Here is a 26,079-nt window from a genome sequence, read left to right on the forward strand (position 1 = left end):
CTTATTTTGGTTGAAATCGGGAATATGAAGATTAGGCACTCAGCTGTAAAATAGAATAGCAACAACAAGAAAAATGGTGAGTTCTCATATCTCTGTTACTAAATTCTATTTAAGGAGTAGCTGCAAATCCTTCATGAGCAGTCTAAGACATCACAACTTAGCAAAGAAGAAATGTCATAGAATATGTGCATATGTGAAGTATAAATGCTTGAATAGATGACTGCTCAGAACATAATGAGTGTCAGAAATCCCACCACAAATTTGGATTTCAGGAAAATAGTCGAAGTAGAACTATTTTACCTTTTCTGTAGGAAAAAAAAAAAAAAAGCTGTTTTATCAGGAAGTCAAAAAATAATAAAAATAAAAATAAAAATAAAAATAAAAATAAAAATAAAAATAAAAATAAAAATAAAAATAAAAATAAAAATAAAAATAAAAATAATAAAATAAATTCACAAAAACAATTGTAACAAAAGTCTTTCAAAGAAAAGTTTTCAAACCCTGTAAGAACAACAGTCTTAGTGCATGCCAAAATATTTTGGAAAACATTTTTTCAGCACATGAAACTGGAAAAACAAAACAAAAAAGAAATGAAAATGTAATTTTTAAGAGTATTTTAAATTTTGCAGCAAGTAAAACAGATCTATTTTTTGAGAACTGCTTCCTCTTATCTGATTTTACTTAGAACATCAATAAGGGCTGTCTGCTCTGTCGATCTCTCCTCATTGAAGAGAATGTACTTTCATGTCTGTATTTTTGATTTTTGAATATTTTCTCTCTACTCCTACTCACAAATAAAGGGTTTCCTCAAGTGACAGCTAAATGAAACCCATATTCATTCTTACTGAGGATTTTAACTGTGAGCAGAATATGTGGAGATTTTTGGTGTCAGCTGGGGAAAGGAACTGTTGCTCATTGTATTTCTTTGCTTCAGCACAGCTCTTACTTCTGTTGCGCAACTGTAAGTGAAATCCAATTACTCAATGGAGTGCTGAATGGTTACATTTTATTTATGTGAAACATTATTTTCAGTGCTTTGTATCTTATTTTTATTTGATGGCAGAGCCCTGCCTTGTTTTTCAGACATCATAGTAGGGCATGAACTTCTCCACACAAAAGATGTTTGGGTAGAGGTTGAGATCAAACTTGAAAAATACATATTGTTTTAAGCAAATGCACTATTATAAGAAACGTATATTACATTTACATCACATGTATTTCAGAACAGACTTTGCCAGTACATTCAGGCTTATTCTACCTCTGCCCAGTCTGAAATCTGATATGAACCTGAAGAGAGATCATATTAAAAAATTAATAAGATATTATATTAAAAAATAAGAAGAAGAGTATCTAAGTCTTATAAACGGGCAACGAAAAATAGAGTTCCTCAAAGAGGCACAAGAGGGCAAGAGCTTTCAAATTCTAGTCACATTAGATGGGAGAAGAGAAAGTGTCCTGGTTCAGCTCTGTCTGTTCTGTATCATGCATCATCATAAGAAACTATCAATCATGAGGGCCAGAGTCATATTAGCAAATTAGAACTTTTTTCACCCAGGTATTGTTTATATCTAAATTTCTCTATAATGACAAGATAAGCATGTAACATACCTAGAAGTGAGTGATATATGGTACATGGAAATGAAACTTACATTTCTTTATTTTAGTAACCTCATTATTCTAAGGCTCATAGAAGAAGACACTCAGAGGAATAATATTTTAGTAATATTTGCCTTCCAAGGACAGACTATTCAGTAAGGAATACAATGACAAGAATTACTATGAGAAGTATAGCAATTTGAAATACTAATATGACTAACCATTTTTAATAGTGTATTCTAATTGCAGTAGTGTCCTTCTTTGTCTCAGGCTCTACTAAGAGATAATTGACCTCTATGTCCGTTGAGCTCTCTCACTTTTGGTTTGGGTAGCATAATTCATATCACAGCCAATTTCTTGATGATAGCCTACCAAAAACTCAACTATTAGAACAACTCTGCTGTTTCCTTCCTTCCTTCCTTCCTTCCTTCCTTCCTTCCTTCCTTCCTTCCTTCCTTCCTTCCTTCCTTCCTTCCTTCCTTCCTTCCTTCCTTCCTTCCTTCCTTCCTTCCTTCCTTCCTTCCTTCCTTCCTTCCTTCCTTCCTTCCTTCCTTCCTTCCTTCCTTCCTTCCTTCCTTCCTTCCTTCCTTCCTTCCTTCCTATATATATTATATATATATATATAAAATATTTTGGCTATTCTATTTCTCAGATGGCCTCTTTGTTGTCTTCCATCTACTCTTTGCCATATGAATCCAAAGAGCAGAAAATAACCAACTCAAAACAACTCCACTGTTCCACTGTTTTACTGCTTCAACGCATAAAGCTAAACAATGATTTACCATGATATAGAAAATAACTCTCTCTTAAATACTGGTTTTAGTTAGTCTTGCTTAAAAAGCGTTTCAAACTACATGCTGAACTGTGTATGATAAGCAATTTTGATAAGCAAGTCTGTGCTGCTTATTGCTATAGAATTATCTATTGTTGTGTCAGGTATCTTTTTATCATGATTTAACCAAACAATTACTTTTGCTTCATTAATTGGTTCTTTCAGATCTGTCATATTGCCTATCATGTTGGCACACAGGCAGTTTACATAAATTCAAGCTGTATATGAAAAAAAATACAACTCCTTTGAGAATAGGAATCCCAGTAACTAAATCTCTGCCTCTATTATTAAAAATGGCCTAGAGGTCAACTGAAAACCAGGATGATTAATAAACATAGTAGAAACTTAAAGATTGCAAGAGTCTAGTTTCCTACTGAAAACCTTAACTTTTGGACTACAGAAACCATACACTAAGGAACAGCAAGTCTCATCTTTGGTCAGGATAACCTAAGTGATTATCTGACTGATTAATATGTCACAGCCTTACCATGATAAGTCATAATCAAAACCTTAAGTTGCTTTCATAAATGAAGATGTTGTACATGACCATTACAAAAAATGCTTACAACATATTAACTGGAATACTGATGATAATATCTTCTCTAAGTCAACTAGTTGCTCCTGAGCTTACCACTGAGCTTGTAACTGAGGAGCTACAGAAATGGCATCACCAGGTAACTCTGGTTGTTGGATTTCCTGGACACTGAAATATTTGTGACTCATGACTTCAACACAGAAGAATCAATGTGACACATCAGAGACCTCCCAGCAACCAGTTTGAAACTCCAGAAGACAAAACCTGTTCTATTTCTAGAAAATAGTATCTTTCTGTGATGCAGATCTTTCTGTAACTTTACACATCCTTGAAACTAGTAATTTAATGAATAATTTAGTGATGATAAGTTTATGGAGCAATTTAAGTAGAGCAGAATTTCAGCTCTTTCCAAGAATGTATTGATAATATCCTGTGAGTGAATATGTTTGCTAAGTCTTTAATTTTTTTAATATCTGTGACAAGATAGTTAATAAAGGTTTGATTTTACAAGGTTGTGTAAAATATATTTCATATACTGTATTTATATTATACTAATCCATGCTTCAGGGCTCTCCATGATTATTTTTGAGGGCTAGGAAGATTTTTTTTTTTCACTGATCCATAATAAGAGGTTTTTTTTCATGTTACTGTGAGTAATAGAGACAGCTAGAAGATAGAGATGTGTATTCAGTATTTTTAGTGGTATTAGAGTCTGATTAGCCAGACTCAATATTAAACCAGTGATATTAACTGGGGTCAGGAATGGATTTTCCTTTGGATAAGACTGACCACTGAGGTGGTATTTTTAATGGTTTTATATACATTACTTTCATTATTTTCTTCCTAGCATCTTGCAGAAAATTTTCTTGAAAAATCCCTTTCTGATGGATATTGCTGAGTACCTTGATCTCTCCTCCCTCTCCTTATTGCACATTAAATTTATATGTGATATTTTTTAATGAAAAGACTCAGGTCTGTTGCAAGGTGCAGCAAAGTTTTGGTAGCTGGCTGCATGCATCATGGTAAAAGTATTCTACAAAACAGTCTAGATAGAAAAAGAAAAGAAATCTGCTGTGTAGTAGCCCAGAGCTGCAGTTCTAGACACTGGTGCATGTTGCCCTTTCACTTCCTGTTTTCTTGTGGTACAAACCACAAGAATTGGTATGCAATTGAACTTTGGTATCTAGTACCAGGCTTCCAGATCCAATCTTTCTTTTAGTTCTGTAGAGAGAAAATAAGGGAAAGAGGAGGACAAGGGTAAAGGGAACAAAAATCTAATTGTATGCAGGAGTGATCAAAACTGAGACCAAATGCAGCCTGTTGTACAGAAAGCAAACTGGCTATAGAGGTAGGGAAGGTTTTGTTTGTTTCCATTTCTATTTTGCTTTTGGAAAAAAAAAAAAAAAAAAAAACCATGATCATGGCTGATTCTAGGTTACATGCTGTGTTGCAGTCCTAAGTCTAATGCCTCATCTGTTTTTTCCTTTCTTCACCTAAAGCTAATAGTAGTGTAAGTGTGGGAAATTGTAGATATGTTTCTGATTTAAACAGTGAGTACAGTGTGAATCTATTAGATTAATAGTTATGATGAAACTTGCATGTATTTTTCATGGCAGTCATTTCAATCACTTCATTGTAAGCAATTCAGCTTTCCTTTTCCTCAGTGAAGTATATTTCCAGAGAATTCAGTCTTTCCTAGTGCATTGTCAAGTGCTGATAAATTTTTATGAGCTTCAGCTAGCGGGTGACAGCCACCATGGATATCAGAAATTATAGGAGAGCACTTAATGTGTGCTGCTCCTCCTTTAGAGTACATCTGCTTCAAGTGTCAAATCATGACTGGTATAAACTTAACTGTTTTTCCTTCTACTGTTGGAGTAATAACTAAAACTCTCCTTGAAATACTCAAACAAGGTTTTATTAGAATAGCTGACACTGCATCAAAGTTCATGCTAATATCATTAATTCCAACAAAAGCTAGAATGGTCTGGGATGCTAGAATGCTGTTGTCTTTGTTTATCCTTTCCTGACTCAGGGAACAAGGAATAGCTAAGAGGAGGTTTTAGATGACCTAAACTGTTCCTAATTCAATCTCTTGTGCTCATTTGAGACACATTAGAAAGATCAAGCTTACCATGACCAGATGATGCCTAAATTAACTTTACCTCATTTTAGGCAACTAAGATTCTTAGGACAGAATCCACTATACTCAGCCATGAAAGAAAAATGGGATTTCCACACCAGTGATAATAATAACTATTCTAATATGCATTGACAGAAGGAGAAAAATATTTACATATGTTTTAGTTGATAAGTAACAAAAACTTGGGATGCAAGAAAAGCAGAATCTGACTATATAAATAGTTTAAATTCTTCTGTTACATTCTTAGCCACAAGTTGTTAAGAGCCCAGAATGAACTTAGCTATGCTATAAAGTTTTCAAACCTGATACAGGTGTTTTTTCAACATTGTAGAAAGAAAGCAGAAAAAATGATAACATGGCTTGCCCAGGTATCACAGGATGAGAAACAAATGTCCTAACTTCCAGTCTAGTGAGCCATCTAATAGAGCATGTCATTTTCAAAGAAGTCCCAGGAATACACTGTAATAACATTTGGAGAAGTAATTTCAAGTTATTGGCATGAGTATGTTTTAAATACTCAGCAGCAATGAGCTCACAAAACAAAAGTAAGGAGTTGTTTCAATAAAGCCTAAACAAGAGCTATTGAGCAGGAAAGAAGGAAGAGATTTTTGTGCAACATGGCAAGAAGAGTTAGAACAGGGGTGATAAAACGGAAAGATGGTGAACTGGAGCATGCAGCCAAGAACTGTAGGGGAAGAGGTGGTAATTAGGTAGTAGTAGCATAAGAAACTTCTGCATATAAATATATTGCTCATTTCTATGCTGTAATTCATAGGACAGTTTAAATGGCTACTGACATACTTAAGTATTTTAACAAAGTTAATTCCACATCAAGTAAAGATTGTATCATATTCTCTGATATAATCTTTGCAGATCTGAAAGCTGTTCACCTATTTTTTGACATGTTTAAAGTACAATGAACTTTTAAATAAAATAAAACACTACTGTATGTAACACAGATGTACCACATTTTAGTTTTCATTCCTTTGATTTATAACACTTACACTACTGTATGATCTGCAGTCCCTGGCAGAATTGAGGCATTCTACCAAAGATGAGACATGACAGGTACCCTATTACAAATAGCTCACAGTATGGTGAGCGAGAAAAGGAAGGTATAGTAGATGAGCAAATAGACTGAGTTGAGTGAGTGAGGGAGGTAACAAAAAATAGAAAGTTAAATTTTCATAAGTATGCAAGTTATCTAGGAATCTACCTCAGAAGTAGATTTCAAATGTAGACTGTACATCATTGTTTTCCAGCACACCTGAGTTTCGTGAACACTACTCTCTCTTCAAAGTGAGACATTAGTATTTATACAGGTCTTCATTTTTTTCTGTGGTCTGTGGGGTGCACCCAAGAGGGAAGACATGAGAAAGAACAAATTCAGCTTAGTGTCCATGGATTGCAGTTTATCAAAAGCTGTTGCCTGCTCAGAGAATGTGTCACCTCATACCTTCAATGTCTCAAATACATTTACTGATGTCATAAGTTTAGTTCATGACACATAGAATCAGACATCTGTGAACATGACAGAAGAAAAATAAAGGCAGTGATCATAGAAACAATTCTAGTCAAATAATACTGTCAGTTATATTAAGTACTGACATTTCTTTCCTTGATTCATTTGTACCAGTAACAAACGCTCCCTAAGTCTACCTTAATTATTTCTCTTGAGGACATCAAAAAGCAAGGAAATGTTTGATCAGACTTATGTACAGTCAGATAGAAGTGCTGGTTCTAGAAGTATGATTTGCTTCTGATAGAAAACATAAAAGATTGATGTGTTTTGTTTTTGTTTTTGTTTGGTTTTTTTTGTTGTTTTTTTTTTTTGCATTGATCCCACTGCCCTTTATTCAGTGATTCATTATTTTAGGTGATGAGCTCTTCCCAAAATTCTCAAGCTCAAATAACTAGAACTAGGTACCCAGGTTCTAGGTTATTAAATTCTTCGTACATTGTGTAAGGATTCTATGATATTCTTGACAACAAGTGAGATAAATTAAGGAGTACTGTACATGTGAAGCAACTTCAAAATTAATTTTATTAGGTCATTTAGATGTTAAAACATAGCTCCTTCAGTTTGAAAATAATGCCAACAATTTTCATCCACCAAAGCAAAAACTGGAAAAAATACAGAAGGGAGGAGAAGTGAACACTTACTTAAATGTTTGGATAAGCTGTAGAGAGATATAGCTGAGGAAAAGGAAAAAAAAAAAAAAAAAGGAGGTAAACGGTAAGTGATTCACCATTTTCAAGGAAGCTCGTATTTTTTATATTTTATTTCCTCCCCAATGTAAAATCTACAAAAGGACTTTTCAAGGAGGTTGTACAGGAGAGTGGGGTTTCATTAACAGCTTAGAATTACCCTACAGGCATTCCTTGCTGTTAATAAAAACACCACGGCAACTTCTAAAAATAAAAAACACAAAAGCATAACTAATATAAAATGATCATTTTCCCCCTCTCCACACACAAAATGCAAGTTTAAGAAAACAACTCAGACTGTTCATTATATGTAAGCTTTTTTTATATCTACCCTGTGTTCTTCTCACTTCAATAGCCTCAGAATTTGTAACTGAATGGCACTGCTTTATGCAGCCCATTGCCTAGCTGGAGATGTCAGAAGCAATTACTTTCAAAGATCTAAGATTTTATCATACAAATCCTCCTTTTAGCTTTCTCAATGGACAGTACAAGTGAGGTCATTTGTTAAGCATTTCATCATATCTTATCAATTGGCCATACCTTATATTTCACCACAGATTATATCTCACTGTGCACATGAACAAGTGAGAAAGAACTAGAGCTAAATGAAGTTGCCTCTGCTTGATAGTAAAGTAGCTTTTTTGAAATCTGACTGCTTGCCTGAGGCAGGGAAGGCAAGGAGACAGGAGGTGCAACATGATATTAAATGGTATTTAAGACCTACACATAACTTCTTCAATCAGATAGACTTCGGACCTATATCTGAGGTAGTTTGCCATCCTTTTTATGCTGGTTTGAATCGTAGAACGTTCTTAGGTTAGAGGGAACATTAAAGATCATCTAGTTCCAAACATCATGACATGAGCAGGTCTACCATCCACTAAATCAAGCTGCTACAGGCTCTTTCCAACCTGGCCTTGAACACCTCTAGAGATGGTGTATCCACAGTCTCTCTGGGCAAACTGTTTCAGCAGTTTACCACCATCTAATCAAAAATTTTCTTCCTAATACCTTTCCTTAGTCTCCCCTCTTTTAGGTTAATGCCATTCCCCCTTGTCCTATCACTATCGAAAGATGTAAGAATTCTGTCTCCCTCCTGCTTGTAAGCTCCCCTCGAGCACTGGAAGACTGCAATGAATTCCCCCTGGAGCCTTCTTTTTTCCAAATCAAATCTCAACCTTTCTTCATAGCAGAGGTACTCCAGTGCTCTGATCATCTTCGTAGCTCTCCTCTGGACCACATGACAGTTCACATCATGTGTAGATGTTTTCACATGTTTAGGTAATGAGTTTAGAAGAACAACTAACAAAGGAGAGCTGTTCTATTGGTCTTGTGTATGCTTGCAATAGAAGGTGTTGTTAAAGTTATAGTTTTTCTCCTGAAATATAGCAAAGAGGTTAAAAGGGTCCCAGCATTTTTTTTCCAGCACAGCTCAATGACTGTTCAGGACAAATATATTAATAAATCTTATATCTGGGAACAATGAAAAACCTCTAATCTTCTTCATTTTTTATTTGCATTACAAATCAGGTCTGAAAATTAACCAAGAAGTGAAGATTTTTGTCCCCTCCTACAGAGTCTGTGCTTATTCCACTAACAGAGTATATGCTAATATCTTATTTATAATTTCCTCCCTCAGTTTCAAAAAGTGGTTAAATTCATCAGTGTATAGCATGACTCACAGCAATCTAAGGTAAGTGCCAGTGTGTGCTTGCAAGAACTTAAATAAAAACAGAAAATTAACAAAGATGCCTCCTGAAGGGGCAATTCATTAACTTCAGGAGGACTTTTGAAGATCTTGATGGCACTGTATCACACCTTTACAAGAAGAATACACTGGATATAGATAGGCATTTTGTAAGAATAAGGAGGTACGTAAAGTTTAGAGATCCAACAGTTAGTCTATCTAAAACTTTTCCTCTAACCACAATTGGCAGTACAATTCAAACTTCCATGACAGCTCGTCTTCTTATTGTAATTCTTCATATTATCTTCCTCTACCAAAAAGCTATATGCAATTCAGAAAAAAGCAGACCAGCTGCTTGCTGTCACAGACGGTAGAGAATACAGTTACTTTCTTCTCCTGTTCTCTCTTCTGAAAAGTCAAATCCAACAGTTCAGAAACTTTTGCAGAATGATCTGGCTCATCCTACTTGATTCTTAATATTCACAGCACTGCCCTTATTACCCTGGAGCAAAGAAACTATCAGTGTCAAGAGTGAAATGCATTTCTTGTAGACAGAGAACTAGTACATGAAGATGAGATTCATGCCCCGAAGACATTGATAAAACCTCATTTGATTCACTGCAAACAGCAAAACTTACTTTTTAAGCAAAACTTTCTTTTTACTTACCTTTCTACCTGCATACACAAGGTCTATGTCCCACTGATTTTGTAAGCATCAGCAAAAAAGACAAAGAGAAAACATATTTTTAGACATGCTTGGTAGGCCTGGAAGTTATTTGGATGCTCCCTAAGAGCCTCAGAGCAAGAAGGTGGAAATTTAGTAACACCAAATACTCTCAGTGTACTAACTGTCCTCAAGAGATTTTTCTTACAGCTTTGGTTGTATCATGTTTTCAGTTACATGGTTTGTCTGTTTTGGGAGAGTAAGGGAGTTGCTTTTTTTGAAGTGTTAGATGACCATGCAGTGTACAATGAAAGCAGTAGAGTTTGTTAATTTAAAATGAGTCCTAAAGACTTTAATATTCCTTGCACTATAGCAACACAGAAAGTCATTCCTATTTAATTAGTTAGGCCAAAGTATTTGCAAAACAATTAAGAATGTAATTTAATTTTGGTGTTTGGTAAACATCCAGGGATTCATTCACTCTGAACTTACGACCTACATGTTGAGTTTACTTTGCAAAGTATCATTAAACCAGTCAGTTAGAACTTACAATTAAAATGCATGACATGGAAAGTCTAATAAGTATATATTACACATTAAAAATATGCATTAGAAATTTATTTTTAAAAACAACTTGACAGCTTATAAATGAACTGCTTGGTCAAATAGAAATGGTATCAGCAAAGAATTTATTTTGAAATGTCTCCAGGAATCTTGAGGGATTTAGATTTTTAAGATATTTCCCATGTTGCCTCCTCATTCCTGTGTAAAGACTAATTCAGTGCATAGGTTCCAGGAGTGCACTACTCCAGTACAATCAGCTCCCACTGGTAATGCCCATCAGGAAGACACAGGCAGGAGTAGAATTAATGTATTCTTCAGGCAGTCTGTTTTTGTGAAGAAAGAATAAGAAAATTCATACAGTAATTCGCAATTGATGGTTCAGCCCAGACACAGGCACAATAGTAGTTCTCTAGTCATGTCAGAATTGTTATCTGTCATGAATACATTACTACATGTGCAAAAGTTATGTAAAAGAATATATTCATTCATGAGTTAGGAAATACCAGAAATAATGCTGCTTGTGCAACACTTATTCTCCTCTCATGTGTCTTTACTTACATGTTCACATTCTTTCCTCCCCATGTGATTTCAGTCTCTAAATGGGTGATTATTCAAACTTCAGTTTCATCTTTGTTATTGGTTAAGTGAACACATTTAATACATATCAAAATCTGCACTGATTAAAAAATTATCCATCCCTACCAACTCCTTATCAGGTTATTCAAATCATCATGTCTGAATGCTTCTCAAGCACAAATCTTTACAATGCCCATGAAAGCCACGAGTCCATCTTACAGTCAAGGAAAAGAGAAAGTAAAGTGAAAACTGTCAAAACTGTCCAGTAGTTTTCCACACCCAACACAAAACACCAATGCTGCTGTTTCAGCTTGAAACAGAATTGGTGTTTCACCATATATTTCACAGTACTTTATATAATCAGACTGTAGCTCCAATCAATTCTAGGTGCAACTGTGTATGCTGAGCAAGAGGTGCTCCTGCTATCAGTGGGCCAAATAACTAAAAGAAAGGGAGTGCTCCAAAGCATTCTGCACCATCAGTGGTGAGGACAGATACATTATAGACAGGAAGTCTCAGATCACTGTAAGGGCATAGCATGCAGAGCTCAAGTAGGACATAAATCATGAGAGATGCTGAGTGTGTTTAGTTCAGCTGGAGTCCTCAGAGACTTTAGCTGCCACAATCAACAGCAGCCGCTGAGGATCCACAGGTACACATTACAGAGACTGATAACTTAAATGGATGTGAGAAAGCTAGGAGCAGATTGTCAAGGTTAAACTGGTCTTAATTCTAACATTCATGTAGTGGTTGAATAAGACCTCAGCATTAGGGTAGCTACAGACGATCTGGAGCTGCTAAGAAAACAGCTGCAATAGTTTTTTCAAAGTTGCTAAAACTGTATTATTTTCCCAGTTTATAAACAGATAAAACACTTTAACTGAGGTTCTCATAATAACCCTTTCTGAAGCACACACTGAAAGCAGCTCTCTGGATGATTAATTTTAATTAAAAGCTACATAAAACCATGACTTTATAAAGGCAAGTCCTGAAAAGGTGTACCTGTAAGCCTCCAACACAGACGGGCAGACAGAGATCAAGTCTCTAATGATATTTAAGCACCCATCTCCAATGGGAGTCATGCCTCTAAACTTGAGGGTCACATCCCCTGTGGTCGTGCAAACCATGATGCTTTGCTGCATCTAGTTTCTTCTTGCTGATGTCAGCATGTGCCCATCTTGCCCACACTTGGATCTCCACAGTTCAAGCCCTGATTTTTCCCTAGGTAGAAACTGCCAAACATCTAACATGTATCAAATTCAAGCTTGTTTTCTGTGATGTAGCCATGCATCAACAAGGGACAGGGCTGAAACCACCATACCCGTTTTACATATGACCTGAGACAGAATCCATGTCTCCAGAGGCAAAGGGCTAGTAAATTAACCTACTGTGTCACCTAACCCTTCACTATTGATTAGTAATTATTCTTTTCAAATGAAACAAGGACATGGGACATAAGGTCATCTACAGTATATCCCATGAAAAGCCAGTGTTTCCCTGCATCCTTCCATCAATCACTGTTGAGCACTGACTTGAAAGAAGTTCTCATTGAAATACAATTAAAAAAGTAATTTCACTCGGCCTTCATAAACAAGGAAGGACTCATGGATGTGAGCTAGTTCTGAGGCAGGCATAGCAAGCACAGCTAGTCAATATCTCTTCAGTCTGGTGAGGCAGTTGGACAATTTGATAAAGGAATTGATCAATGAATAAATGAAACAGACAGGGACCAGTGGATATCAACGATACTAATTTTCAGCTTGAAATTCTTCCATACCGGCTCCCTGTGTCTACAATTACCTTCCCTCTCTCTTTGATATCTCACCGTTTCTGTACCCATTTTATCTTTTTCTACATCTGATTAGTCATTAATTCACATACTGCTCAATTCATTCAGTTCCTAAAAAAAAAAAAAAAAATACACTGCCTTCTTCTGAACTATAAATGAAACTGTAAAAGAACCATTGAGAAAATAATTGCATCTGTGTTCTTTAAGGACAATGACACTACAATATTAGAATGTTTCAGTGAACGTCTTTCCTGTTCCCTGTGATCACCAGAGATATATTTACAGGAAGACTGACCAATGTTGTGCAATGAGCAAACAGGTAGAACCATGCTCTCAGGTCTGAATTTACAGAAATTCATACGGAATCTAATTTTAAACTATGTTCCACATCTTGAAAATAGGATATTCAACTGACTATTTTTAATCCTAGATTCCAGGTCACTGCTTCACTTTCAGATACTAGAAATTCATTCTCATTCCACCTTTCATTAAACCAAGCTTTTGTGCAGTAGCATAAAGGAATCCCAGGTATAAATTCTGACCAGACAGAAATATCTAAGCATTTAGAACAGTCTTTTTGCAACACAGGTCATTGGTGGTTTCTGTGATATATTAGTATTATCATTTTATTTCAACAAAACAATAATGGGAATCAGTTGTAAATCATCACGTACTTTTCCTAACATATTGAAGGGTACTGCTACAATGCACACTAAAATCTATGATTGATTTTCAGTTTCTTCTTTGACTTCAGAGTACATGATAATTTTACACCCAAATTACATTAATATGGAACATGGGAAAAGCAATACACTGTGTTCTCTATCCATTAATGCCATTAGTCTACAGTAGCAAATGCTGCATAGTGAGTCAAATATGTGTTTGGATTATATCCTGCCAACCAGTATAAGGCAGTGAAACACTTTCACTATTAAATTTTATTTTTATGATTTTAATATCTTAAATATATGTTAAATCTATGTTATCTGAATTCATGTTTGACATGTAAAAAACATTTTGCATAATGCCACAACATCAATGTATTTTAGAGTAACAGTTTTAGTACCACTCAGTTTGGTGGGATTTCCGGTGCTTTTTTGTGTGTGTGTGTGTGTTTGTTTCTTTTTACTTTTTTGTGCAGCAGAAATCTCAAAACAGGTATTGAACTTATAAACTATGTATGTTACACCAAATTCTCTGATCCTCCTTGGTCTGCTGCTAGCAGAAGAATATAAAATCTTTCCTTTCTTTTACTTCTTTTACTTCATCATTCTGGATAAGCCTGTTATCCCGATTTGTATTTGTATTCTGTACTGCCTAGTGAACCTGGCTGAGATGTGTGGTTCCTGTGGTACACATCAACACATATAAAAAGTAATGATACTGACATTTCCAACCAGTCACTGAGGGTGATTCAAAAGTATGAAAAAGATTGCCTTTATTTTCTCTGCTTATTTCCACAGCTGGCTGTTAATGTATCAAGTACTTCACAATCTGACTAAGATAACATAAAATTAAACTATCCTTCCCTCACAATCCTCCTGTTTTCAATATTTAATAGCTTGTCTGCTTTCTTTCAATAATGTTTTTTGAGCAACATAAACTTTTCTTATGAGAAGTATTTAGGCCAAGAGTTCTGATGCCTCAAAGATAGACATTCAAATGCTTTCCCGGCTTGGTGTGTGACCTCCTTCCTCTGGCGTTTGTTCAACATATGTTGGAAAGATACTTTCAGTTTCTCTGCTCATTGAACTTGGAGCAATCCTGAAAGTCTCTTCAGTCCATAACCTTTGTGGAATTTTGTCATTATCATGACAGCCCCCTCAAAGGTACAGTGTTCATTCATGCTTAACCAGTTAAAGTGTAAAGGTTTCTGTTTTCCTTGATGGTTGCATTTTGAGCCTCATATTTCCTTTTTTTATTATTGTATTTTTTTATTTTTTAAATTACTGTCATATCAGGGATGGATGTAAGAGACTGAGAATTAATTTCTTCAAATAATCTTCCTATCACTTTAGATATTCCTCCTAACATTATTACATTACTTGAAAACTTATATTAGAAGTTTACATTTCATCATAAAGATCAGTAAACTTTGATAATAAACACGTGACACAGTGTGAAAGAGATTAATAGTGAGGTATGTGTTAATAGGCAGGAAATCTCTTGGCTGTGGATGAAACAGGATTGTTCTTTGTTGCACTAAAAAAATGACCAAAAAACTCAAATTCAATTGTGTCTCCTTACGATTACTAATGAACAAATATAATGATCACCAATAATGAACAACTGATATAATCTGAGAGTTTAAGCAGAAAATGGACATGAAGAGCAAACTGAAACTGGACAGATCCTCCAAAGCGAGAGCTCAATATTAGCACAGCTTTGTGAAGTCCTTTTTATATGTTCACAAGCTTCTTGCTTTCTTTGAGCAAACAGATGTTCTAGAATTGTAAATTGTAGCATTTCATGAATGCTAACATCCTCTGGAAAAATAAATATTTTGTTAGAGTTGGATAACAAAGAAGTTTACTTTTTAAAAAAGGAATTTTGAAGACAGCAAATTTACTAAATCTAATAGTTCCCTGTGGTGCCACATTTCTAAATGTTTTTAAGTTAAAGCCAGCGTTATTAACATAAAAATGCTAGTGGCTGAGTATACAAAATGACATTTCCTTAGAATTCTTTTTCTAAATATATGTTTCTGTACCGAAACTGTAATGGCTCCAACCCTATGGATTGACAGCATACAAGAGACCACAGTTATGACAGAACAGCATTTTCAGGGTAGGGAAAAGTAGATATTTTGAATGTACAAGTTGAGTGCACAGGCTGTCGTTCCTATCTTCATGTGTTTCAATGGCAGGTTTTTTCCCCTCTGGCAGTTTTTTTTCAGTGTATCAGCCGCCAAAATAGGACATTGTTCTGGAAGGTTTATCACAAAAGTATTAAAATGCAGCCACAAAGATTTCAAGTAGCATTCAGAATGTGATATTAAACCACAAAAGCAACAGAATTTAAGAATAAGCCAATTCTGACTGACACGTGTACCCTTACATATGCAAGATACTGCTTGCTGCACATGCAGGAAGTTATTAAAACCATTTAACAGTATATTTTGCATGATGACAGACAGCTCAAGGAGCACAGTCAATTAAAAAAGGGGGGGGATAGATAAATTCAAAACTGATGGAAGCTAATTCAGTTAAGAATTGTAATTAGAAGTTCAAGTGATTACATATACCTTTGTGGTTCATTTGTCGGACTGTCACTCTTGAAGTAACAAGATGAATGGATCCCTTGAAGAACTACAATTCTCCTACTTGGCTCTCTACACTGAGTCCTCTTAACTCAAATGCAGGAAGAGAGGTAATTTTCTGGATAGGAATGGTAGTTGCTATTTGCCCTGCAAAAGTCATTGGGAGCTGCAGGAGGTATTTTGTCAAAGTACTGTGTCTGTAGCAGTTTGACTTGGGAAAAATCTGTTTGTGGATATAGCATTTGGTCTTGGTGACAAGCCATATTTGGTATTGCCACAGGTTACCATGAGAGATGCACGTGATTCTTATAGAACATAATGGGTAGAGACAACCTTGGAATTTGGAGTAAAATATTTGGAAATCTCTTCAACAGCAAAATGAGAATCTCTTCAAGAATCTCCAAAAGAGAAAGGGAAGGGAAAGGTGGAAGGAGAGAGTGAGGGAAGCAAAGAGAAAGAAATATGTTCTTGGTACTCTCCTTGTTTTGTACTAGAAATAGCTCATTAGAACTGATTTAAAATTATGTTGTAAGGAAAGTGGATCTGGGGTGAATTTCTGTGGGATCAACAAATCCAAAAATGGAACTCTGCAGCTTACTATTTCCAACAGTTAGATGGGATGTAGCATCATAAACATGTTATGCTGTGAGGCACAGAGTTGTTTATCCAGTAGGCAAACAGGGGCCAAGGCTACTCTCATAGTTCTTTGACTAGAAACCATCCAGCCACATTAACATAGCATCAGATGTCAGCTAATGCACTGGTCTCTCATTTAATGTCTCAGGCACACTAGAGCACAAGAAAACTCTGTTATAATCTGCCCATGTAGACTCACCAACCAAGTCAATAAATAGAATTATTTTCCATATTTTGATAACATAACATTCTGTAGTGTTGAGAAAAGATTATATCCTCTCATCATCCCTGTCTTTCCTGCCTCTATTTTCTTGATATTTTTTTTTTATTGAAGTGGCATTTTTTTCCGCTAATCTTTTATTTTGTATTTACAGTACCTAACACAGCAGACCAAGGATGCTCATTTAGGCACACCACAAAGAGAAATACAATTCTGGTACAGATTATGAGAATATATTCTCAGTCATTTCCTGGCAGGTTTCACCCAGTGTATGGAACACCTTTACACAAAAATAATACTTAGCCTGATATAAGTATCATCTCCTCTTTTTGTTGGAGCAAGAGACAGAGTAGTTACAGAACTTCCCTCAAGGTCATTTGTGGAGTCTCTGCCAAAGTAAGAATACAGCATACAATTGCCAGTTTCTACTTTAGCTGTATAATGATAATTTCCCTGAGACACAATATATCTTTATGCATATGTCCTTAGTAATAAAAAGTAGGAAAAAGAAATACTTCAGATGTCTATGATGCAGTCTATATGCAGAACTCTCTCTAAACAATATGCCTTTCAAATTTTTCCATGAGGCATCAACATCTCTTTAAGGATTTTATCATCATTACTGACATATAATCATTCCTTGCAGGTGGAAAATATTGTGCTGAGAGATAATTGGGATAGTTATTGGATATGACTCCTCAATGGTTTTAAGGCAGTGTTAAGGCATGATTGCATTCTGCTCAAAGAAAAGAATGAGTAGTCTTTGAATTTATGTCAGATTGAGTGATTTATAGGTACTTTAAGTACTACATTAAATGATAAGGGCTAACATTATCTGATAGGATACAAGGCAAAGTTAAAATACGGACATTTCTCCCCCTTTAGAAAGGGAAAGACTTTTTGGCTGAAGCACACTTGCTATTGCTTTTTCTGGGTGGGATAATTTGACTTCAACTTATATGGAGAAAAATGTCATATCAGGTACCTTTTGAAAAGGAACAAATATTTTGAAAACCCCTACTTACAAATAAGGTGAGTGAATGAGATGGATGACCTGGTAATGGAGGACACTGAGATAGTAGAATTACTGGATATTTTCTTTGCTTCAGTCTTCACTACTAAGACTGCCCCTGGGGAATCCTATGCCCTGAATACTGGAGAGAGAAACTGGGGAAAAGAAAACTTTTATCTTGGTCAAAATGGATCTGGTCAGAGATTGTGTAGGTAAATTAGACAGACACACATCCCCTACCCTGGTGAGGCTACTTCTGGAATGCTGAGTCGTGCAAGACAGGGAACTTCTAGAGGACCATGAAAATTGTTAGGAGCCTGGAGCATCCCCTTATGAGGAAAGGCTGAGAGACCTGGGACTGTTCAGCCTGGAGAAGAAAAGACTAATGGGAAAACTCATCAATGCTTATCAATATCTAAAGGACAAGAGTTGGGTGGATAGAGCAAGGATCTTTTCAGTGCTGCCCAGTGGCAGAACAAGGGGCAGTGGGCACAAACTGAAACAAGTTAAGTTCCACATAAACATGAGGAAAGAATTATTTACTTTGAGGGTGACACAGATCTGGAACAAGCTGCCCAGAAAGGCTGCAGATTCTCTTCCAGAGATATTCAAAACCCACCTGGATGCTTTCCTTTGGAATTTACTCTGTGGAACCTACTTTAGCAGTGCCATTGGACTAAATGATCTCTAGAAATCATTTTATGTTCTGTGGTTCTCTGATTCTGTCTGATTCTGTGACTCTGTGATTCTGTGGTCTTATTAATGAACAAATTCTGGTGGCTGCACATAAGGATTTGTGAGAAATGAAGCAGTGACACTATATCCCATTAAAGCAACAACAGAACAATATCTGAAGTCCTCACCAGGCAATAACATTACATCTAGCTTCTTTTCTTTCTTTGCTTTTTTTTCTCCTGGTAGGCTTCCATGTCATAAGGTACACATTTTGGGGTCATTAATTTCTGACGTCCACTTTCACTGAATAATATCCTAAAAATGGACTACAACTTACCTGTTCTATTGACAAAGTATCAAGTGTAGAAGTTTTAATGCAAAAATAGATACAACTGACGTTTGGACTCATAGAATTTCTTCTTCTACCAAAGAAATAAAAGTTTTGTTGTACTAAAATTAAATAATGATCCCTTACATCAGAAAAGGCAGTAGGCTTGATCCAAACTCCTTTGAAGTTAATGCAGAGATGTGCATTGACTTTGGTGGGCTTTGGATCATACCAGTTTTGAATTGGGCAGATCTTATGATTCACTACAGAACTGTCCTTGTCCTGGTTTTTTGTGGGTTTTTTTGGTATCAAACACCTGCTGTTCATGATATGCACATATTTTTTACCTATTTATTCTTTGTAAGTTGTGGTACTATTAAAATATAAAAACAGTAATAAGTATAAAAACATCCACACCCAAATGTTCACATGCAGATTAACTATGTGACTACCTATTTTGACTTTGGGGGTGTACAAATAAGTGCATGCATATGTAATTTACAAAAATTAAATTAAAATATTAGTAATATTTTAAAAAAGTGCAGGGACTGAATGCCTTTTCAGAAGGCATGAAGAAGGAAAAGGTAGCTGCACCACTCCAAGTGAAGAAGCTTGCCTGATGACAAAATTCCAGTTTCCTCAGACTAAACCAAGGCTAGCTGCAAAGAGGTCTTGAAATAAGCTAGGTCATGCTGTACATACTGCATTTGGCAGGTTTCCGTCAAAGCAAACCACAGGCTTTTGGAATATATAACAATTACAGAGGGGGGGGGAGGGGGGGGGTTTAACTTTTTTTTAAATTTTGATTAGTATTTTAATTGCTGAATCACCATTATCTCCAAAAATAAGATTTAATAGTAGCAGTTACTGTCTATTCTACAGTGATTTGCCACCTGTCTTACTGAAAATAAAGCAGGGCCCACCTTTGTATTCTGGGTTCTTAGTTCACTTCAACCATTAACTATGAGGTGAGGGGCAGCAAGCAAGAAATAAATCCAGGAGAAGCATTTTGTTGTAGAGGAAAATCTGTCAGCTGCACCAGAGGAGTGTGTTCTGCTGTAAATAACTGAAGGGTGCCACAGTCAAAGCTTGTGGTCATACATAAGGCTGCTTTCCTTAGTGGCCTCCAAAACCAAATGACATGTTGCTTTTAAGATACCATAGCTGCACAGATATTATTTCTACAAACATTCAACCTTAGGGCTATTTTCAATTTTTCATTATCAGACAGTGCCTGAGGTGATTTGTAAAAGCAAATTCTGATGGAAATGTTTTCATCAGTTTTATGAGATATAGAAGAATGAAGGATCTACTTTCACTGTTTTTGTTGGGGTTTGTTTGTTTGTTTGTTTGTTTTAAAGTGGTAACACACCTCTTGCTAACATGTCTGGTTCTGACGTGAAATTTATCATTGGTCTCATGTGCTTAGTTCCAGGGAAAAAAAGAAAAAATGAAAAAAAAAAAAAAAAAAAAAAAAAAAAGAAAAAAGAAAAAAGATTGAATGATAAAGAACAAGAGAGAAATAATTCTCGTGTGTGTTTTGTAGACAAGTAGCCTGAGGAAGAGTGTCTGTGATATCATCTCATGGTGGGAAAGAATACCTCTTAGTCTCTGGAAATTTGATAGAATATTACATTGGTTCTCAGCAAATCTGGATTTTGTCCCTGTTTCTGCCACTGGTCTTATGAGTGACAGTGAGAAAAGCATTTTTCTCCACTTTGTCTCTGCTTCCACAGCTTTGAAATCAGGAAAATATGTACTGTTTTCTTCTTCATTTATTTGTTTTTAACATATCTCAGTTAAAGATTTAGAACATAGCACTATTCATATGAATAGCCTGGGATAATGTGGCGCTGAAATAAAAATGATAACTCCACCACATTAAAAAAAAAATCTCCAATGTTCTCTCTGGCACAATATTATTATGTATAACAGGACAGAGAAATAACACAGCATTAAAGCAATTTTTCACAAAACTGCCAATAATTAGGGTACCTCATATTTATGAAGCTCAATTTAGATGTCTCATTTTTCATGTTTTCTTCAGTGAATATACCTAACACCAACTTGAGAAACACAGATGCTTGGAAACCCTGATAAATTATGTCCATGGCACAGCTCAACTTTTCCAAAAGATTCATTGTTTAATTTTAGTAAAATAATAATTGTTATTATAGTTATATGCTTTAATTGTCATTTTAGTAGATTAAACGCTATTACATTTCAGACTACATCAGTGTGTTTGTGAATGTACGTGTGCATGTACATACTTTAATAAACTTTTGCCTTGGGAAAGTATCTAGAAGAAATAAATTTTAAAAGAACAAAATATCATCTCTCAACCACTTTAACTGTCATTATCTCATTAAGTTTGGGGATTAATTTTTTTCCAAGTGCATGGCAAGAGAGAAGTCAAAAATTTTGACTTCTTGAGCCCAAGGCATCAAGAGAATTGCCTTTTTCAAGAAACATGGCTGTACAACAGTTGCAAAGTTCATGGAATCTCTCTAGTTTGTATTGCTTTACAAGATCTGACAAAAGAGTATTGCTTCCAGAAGTGTAACTTCTTAATGTGTTTCCCAGAATACTTAAAATATTGTATGCTGGCAGTAGGAGTCTAAGGGTCACCTGTATCCTGCTGGAATAGCTTTATATATACATGGATAGAAGTCGGTAGTCACGTATATAGATGTATTTGTTCATTTATTTTTTCATGGACTTTTAAAACAAAGACAAAACTGTTGAAATATTAAGAATGCTTTAGAGAACAAGAGGAGTACACTTTAAATTTTTTAAGTGAACAAAGCTTTCTGCTTTGTTTATTAGAAACCAGCACAAAGCACAACACCTTCCTTTCCTTGTCTCTTCACTGTAGACCTCACAGGTAACCTTTCAAGGAGGTCTGAAATTCTAAAAAAGACTAACCTGACCCAGGAACTTCTTTTCAAGAAAATTCACTCATGCTTTTTCATATGCTATTTACATGGAAATAAAGTTCAACTATTTTAAACTGCTATTACCCAGTTCTGACCATACAAAACAAACTGGTTGTAGACTATGCGTAATTATTTTATTTTTTTTTTTTGTAATCTCTGAGCTATAAAGAACCTATCACGGCTGCCACCCAGTCATTTCAATAATGTTAAAACAAAACAAAACAAAAGAGCCCTCAAATATTGACTCAGTAATCAATCTCCCTCCCTCAAGGAAAACTCGCCTGCCATAAAATTCCAATCAGTTGCACACACACAATTATGAAAATATGGGCCTCAAAATTTCCTTCAAAGCCTGATTACACTAATTATAGATCAATATGTAATTTCTCCTTCCTTTCTATTTTTAAATCATGTTTTTGACAAATGCTGAAATGATAATGAGTGGTTTAGATTGTTTTCTTCCTTTTTGCATGGAAGAGTTTGTGGAGGGTTTCATGTTTTTAATAGCTATATATTCTTTATTGCTGTTTTAAAACACTAACAGAAGTGATGAAAAGGCATGAAAAATCATCACTGATTGCATAGGAATTCATTTAAAATATGATCTTTCCTTTGCTCAGTTATCATCTGTGGTGGTGTTTCCTTACAGAAATGGTAAAGGGCTAAAAGTTCTTAATAAGAAACACATGCTTTTCTTTACTCCGTCACCACACTTGGATGTATTCCCTTGTGGAAAGCTACATCAGGTTAACCACTGCAAGGCAGAGTTATGGTAGATCAGATCTGTTTTTAAAAATGCATTCCCAGAAGACTCAGTTTAATACACTGTTACCAAGAATACTTCTGTGAGTGTCTTTTCTCTCTTATAGTCTTGCTCTTCATATAAGAAATGAATTTCTTCTGGTGAAGGGTAGGAACAGAAAATACTATTTTAAGAGAACAGAGAATCAAAGACACAAATTACTCCAGAAATTGAAGAGATGGAGTGCACATATGCTGCATTCGTGTTTTGTTGTTTTTTTTTTCCTATCTCTGGACAAGTAAAGTAGTTCTTCCCACTCAGCAGAGGAGAAAATGAATGTTTTTCCTTGAAGTATGTAAGCAACAGAGTTTTGCTGATGCAAACCTTGTTACTGCTGACCCGCAATAACAACAAGAGGCTATTATCCATGTTTCTGGACAGTTCTGGAATAAAATGCGTCTGCTAATTACAAATGCAAAATGCATTTTTAAGTTGATGGGTTTTTTAAGATAATATATAAAAAAAAAAAAATCTCTACACTTACAATGGAAATCAGTGGGTACCTGGGCAGAAAAAAAGTATAAGCAAGCTCTTCCCATTCACACACTGTCTGTTGGTCTCTACCAGGAACAACTGATTCCTTCACTTACTCAGGAGTGGTGACATAGCCTTGTGCATTAACTGAGGGGAGGGAAAGAATATTAATTCAGAGACAGAAAGACAGGCCTAAAATAAGCATTTGACCTTGCTCTGATGGGAAAAAAAAAAAAAAAAAAAAAAAGGAAAAAAAAAAGGAACTAAATGAAATATATATTAAATATATACATATGTTTTTGTGAAATAGCATTGTCTGATGAGCTGACTTTCTGGTAAAGTTGCTTTCCAGAAACATGAACATAGTACCTGACAGTACACTCCCCCACTGAACACCATGTGAGTGGATACAAAAGCACATCAGGAAGAGGCTTTTGTTCATGAAGGTGGTATGTACAAGGTGGGTTATTGGCTTAAGAAGAGGTTCGTTTTCTTTGTAATTTCTTTCTCAGACTGTGGGAGGTTAAAGTGGTGAAGCAGTTTTCCTTCACTTCATATTACTGCTTCTTCCTACAAGCAATAAAATGAAGGAATTACTTGTAAGGGCAGAAAAGTCATTATTTTTGCACTCATCCTGACCCCAGGATCTAAAAATACAAAATGCAGGAATTTGTAGAGCAGGTGACATTTTAAAAAAGGGCTGAGGGAAGTCTAATAGTGTAAAGGCTAAATGTACTTAAGAGGTGGAGGGACAGAAATAAAGAGAAATCTGACCTAGACCTAACAAGATTGGCCATAAGAAGTCATTTCAATGACTTCTTATCCATGCAGTTTACCTCTGGGTTTAGACAGAAACATTTCTCTTTAGCATAATGGATCACAGAGTCAAGTTGGCTATCTTCTGCTTCAGAATGGGGTTAATTTTAGTCGGTTCTACATGTTGAACACACAGGGAATATACATTACTCATCAACCCTTGCCAATGCAATAGGAACCGTTCCTGAAAACCAAAAGCTATCTCCTATATGAAAAGATTCAAGTGCCTCACATTAATGGAGCTGAACTTCCAACTAGGTCTCTGAAACTACACAATAAGGTATATAAAACTTCTAAACCACTGATATTCCAGTATTTTAGTCTTATTTTCGGCCTTTTTTTTTTTCTTATTCTTTTTTTCCTATCAATTCCATTATTCATCTGGTCAAAATCAAGTGCTTAATTCTGCTTTCGAAGGGTCACAGCATTATTTCTAGTGTACTAGCTAACATTTATACTCCAGGATCTTGGCTCTGAGCATGCTACAGACTGGACAATCAGACTTTGGAGCAGATGTGACTGAGGAACTAACCAAATGGTAAGAAGAAGTTATTTTTCTTTTTCCAACGTATCTTCCACTGAAGAGAGATAGGGTTAAATACCAAATCACATGAGTAAGATGACAAAGACCCTACTACAAATACACAAAAGATGCCTACGTATTTTCAGAATAATTAAGAAATTTATCTGTATTTCTTAGTCTACTCTTTTATAATCAACAAATACCTGCTAATACAGTCCTGCCCTTCCATTCAAATTTACTGATCCCAGATGAGGTCATTCTGCCTAGAAGCCTGTAAGCAAAATAATAAAAAGGCAGTCTTAATAAAGGAATTTTAGAAACTTCAGGTCTCAAAGGACCTAGGAAATTTTTTTACATTATTTTTTCAGAGCTGATGTGACCCGTGGCTAAAAACCCCATTCCACTGCAGACAACAGGAAAAAACTCACTGATTTCACCATGGTCAGTCTTGTACTCAATGAGCCCCTAGTACACTTTGCTGATGCAAAACAGAGCTGAACCTAAAAAGTGGAAATGTTAATCAAGGAGGCATCATTCCTTAATAGTCACCTTTCAATCTGCAACAGTAACAGCCTGTGGAGCAGCTAGGAAAAAAGAAAAAAGAAAAGAAAAAAATAAAAATACGGAACTCACAATTTCCTCAGAGTTTGATTGAATTTGGTCCTACAATTCACATAATAAGTTCTTCTGTTTTCCTAAAGCACTCACAAGATTTAGCCAGGAGCTCTACTGAAAAGCTCTAGTAACACAAAGTTTCAGCATTAACTGCTTTATTTACCCTACACCAATGATTCTTCCCTTTCACACATGCCCACCTACCCAGCAGATCCAGCAATCTGGGCTGACAAATTATGTTACTAATGGAACTTCAGATTCATGATTGCCTAACAGTGTCTCTCTTGTCTTTTTTACTTCAGAGAACATCTGCATCACAGAATCACAGAATTTCCAAAGTTGGAAAGGACCCAAAAGTATCATCAAGTCTAACCCCTGGCTCCGCACTGAACAACCCAAAATCCAGCCCTACTGAGACCACACTTCAGACAAAGAAAAGCCATCACTTGCTCTTAGAGCCAAGATCCCATCAAAGGCAGCACCAGGTTTTGGTCACCAAGCTTCTTGATGCCAGCTGCAGTAGCAGAGGCTGTGACTGTTCTGATAATTTTTTCAAAGCCAAACTCAAAAGCTCTGAGGCAGAGATTGTCCCATTAAAAACTGGCTCCATTCCATTAAATTTATGCTATTGCACCATTTGTAACTGTAAATCTACCCTCTTGTGAATATGAATTACGAAACAGATTTTAGTTACAGTATCCCATGTTGCTTCTCAAGTAATAAACCATGTAATATTTTGAATCCCTTTAGACACATGTATAGTAATATCTTGTAATATTTTTATAGTTTTCCTACAATCACTAATTTCATTAACTTAATGGTCAATATCTTTATGGTTATTGAAAATCTTAGTCTAAAAATGGTTGTTAAGTATAGAACAACAACAGAACTATTGAAGAAAATTGTGGTGTTTGATTAAAATGCAATTGGCAGAAATATAGAGGTTTTTGTTCACTCACTAGTCAAAGCTTTAAACCAGGGCACAGAATCAAACTTCAGAATTTGGACATATGAAATGCAAACCCTAATCTGAGCAACCCCTAGTATTATGATGGGATGAAACAAAAACCATAGCTTCAAACATTCCTAAAATTTGGGTGTTTCTATATCTGGTTTTGAATCTTGTGGCTTGTGCGTACTCAAATAAACTTCTATTTAAAACCCTATCTCAATAAACTTATGTTTTGTG

General features: G+C 35.6%; 1 long non-coding RNA gene across 1 annotated transcript; it reads left to right on the forward strand.

Annotated features, from left to right (window-relative positions):
- LOC146761400 (uncharacterized) lies at positions 1–26,079 on the forward strand. The gene is made up of 4 exons (XR_014944028.1): positions 1–76; positions 23,278–23,396; positions 24,216–24,290; positions 25,193–26,079. It is a non-coding gene; the product is annotated as an uncharacterized LOC146761400 (long non-coding RNA).

This window comes from Coturnix japonica, chromosome 3, assembly GCF_054131305.1.
Source record: "Coturnix japonica strain WE chromosome 3, WE-NBRP24, whole genome shotgun sequence".
NCBI classification, from domain to species: domain Eukaryota; kingdom Metazoa; phylum Chordata; class Aves; order Galliformes; family Phasianidae; genus Coturnix; species Coturnix japonica.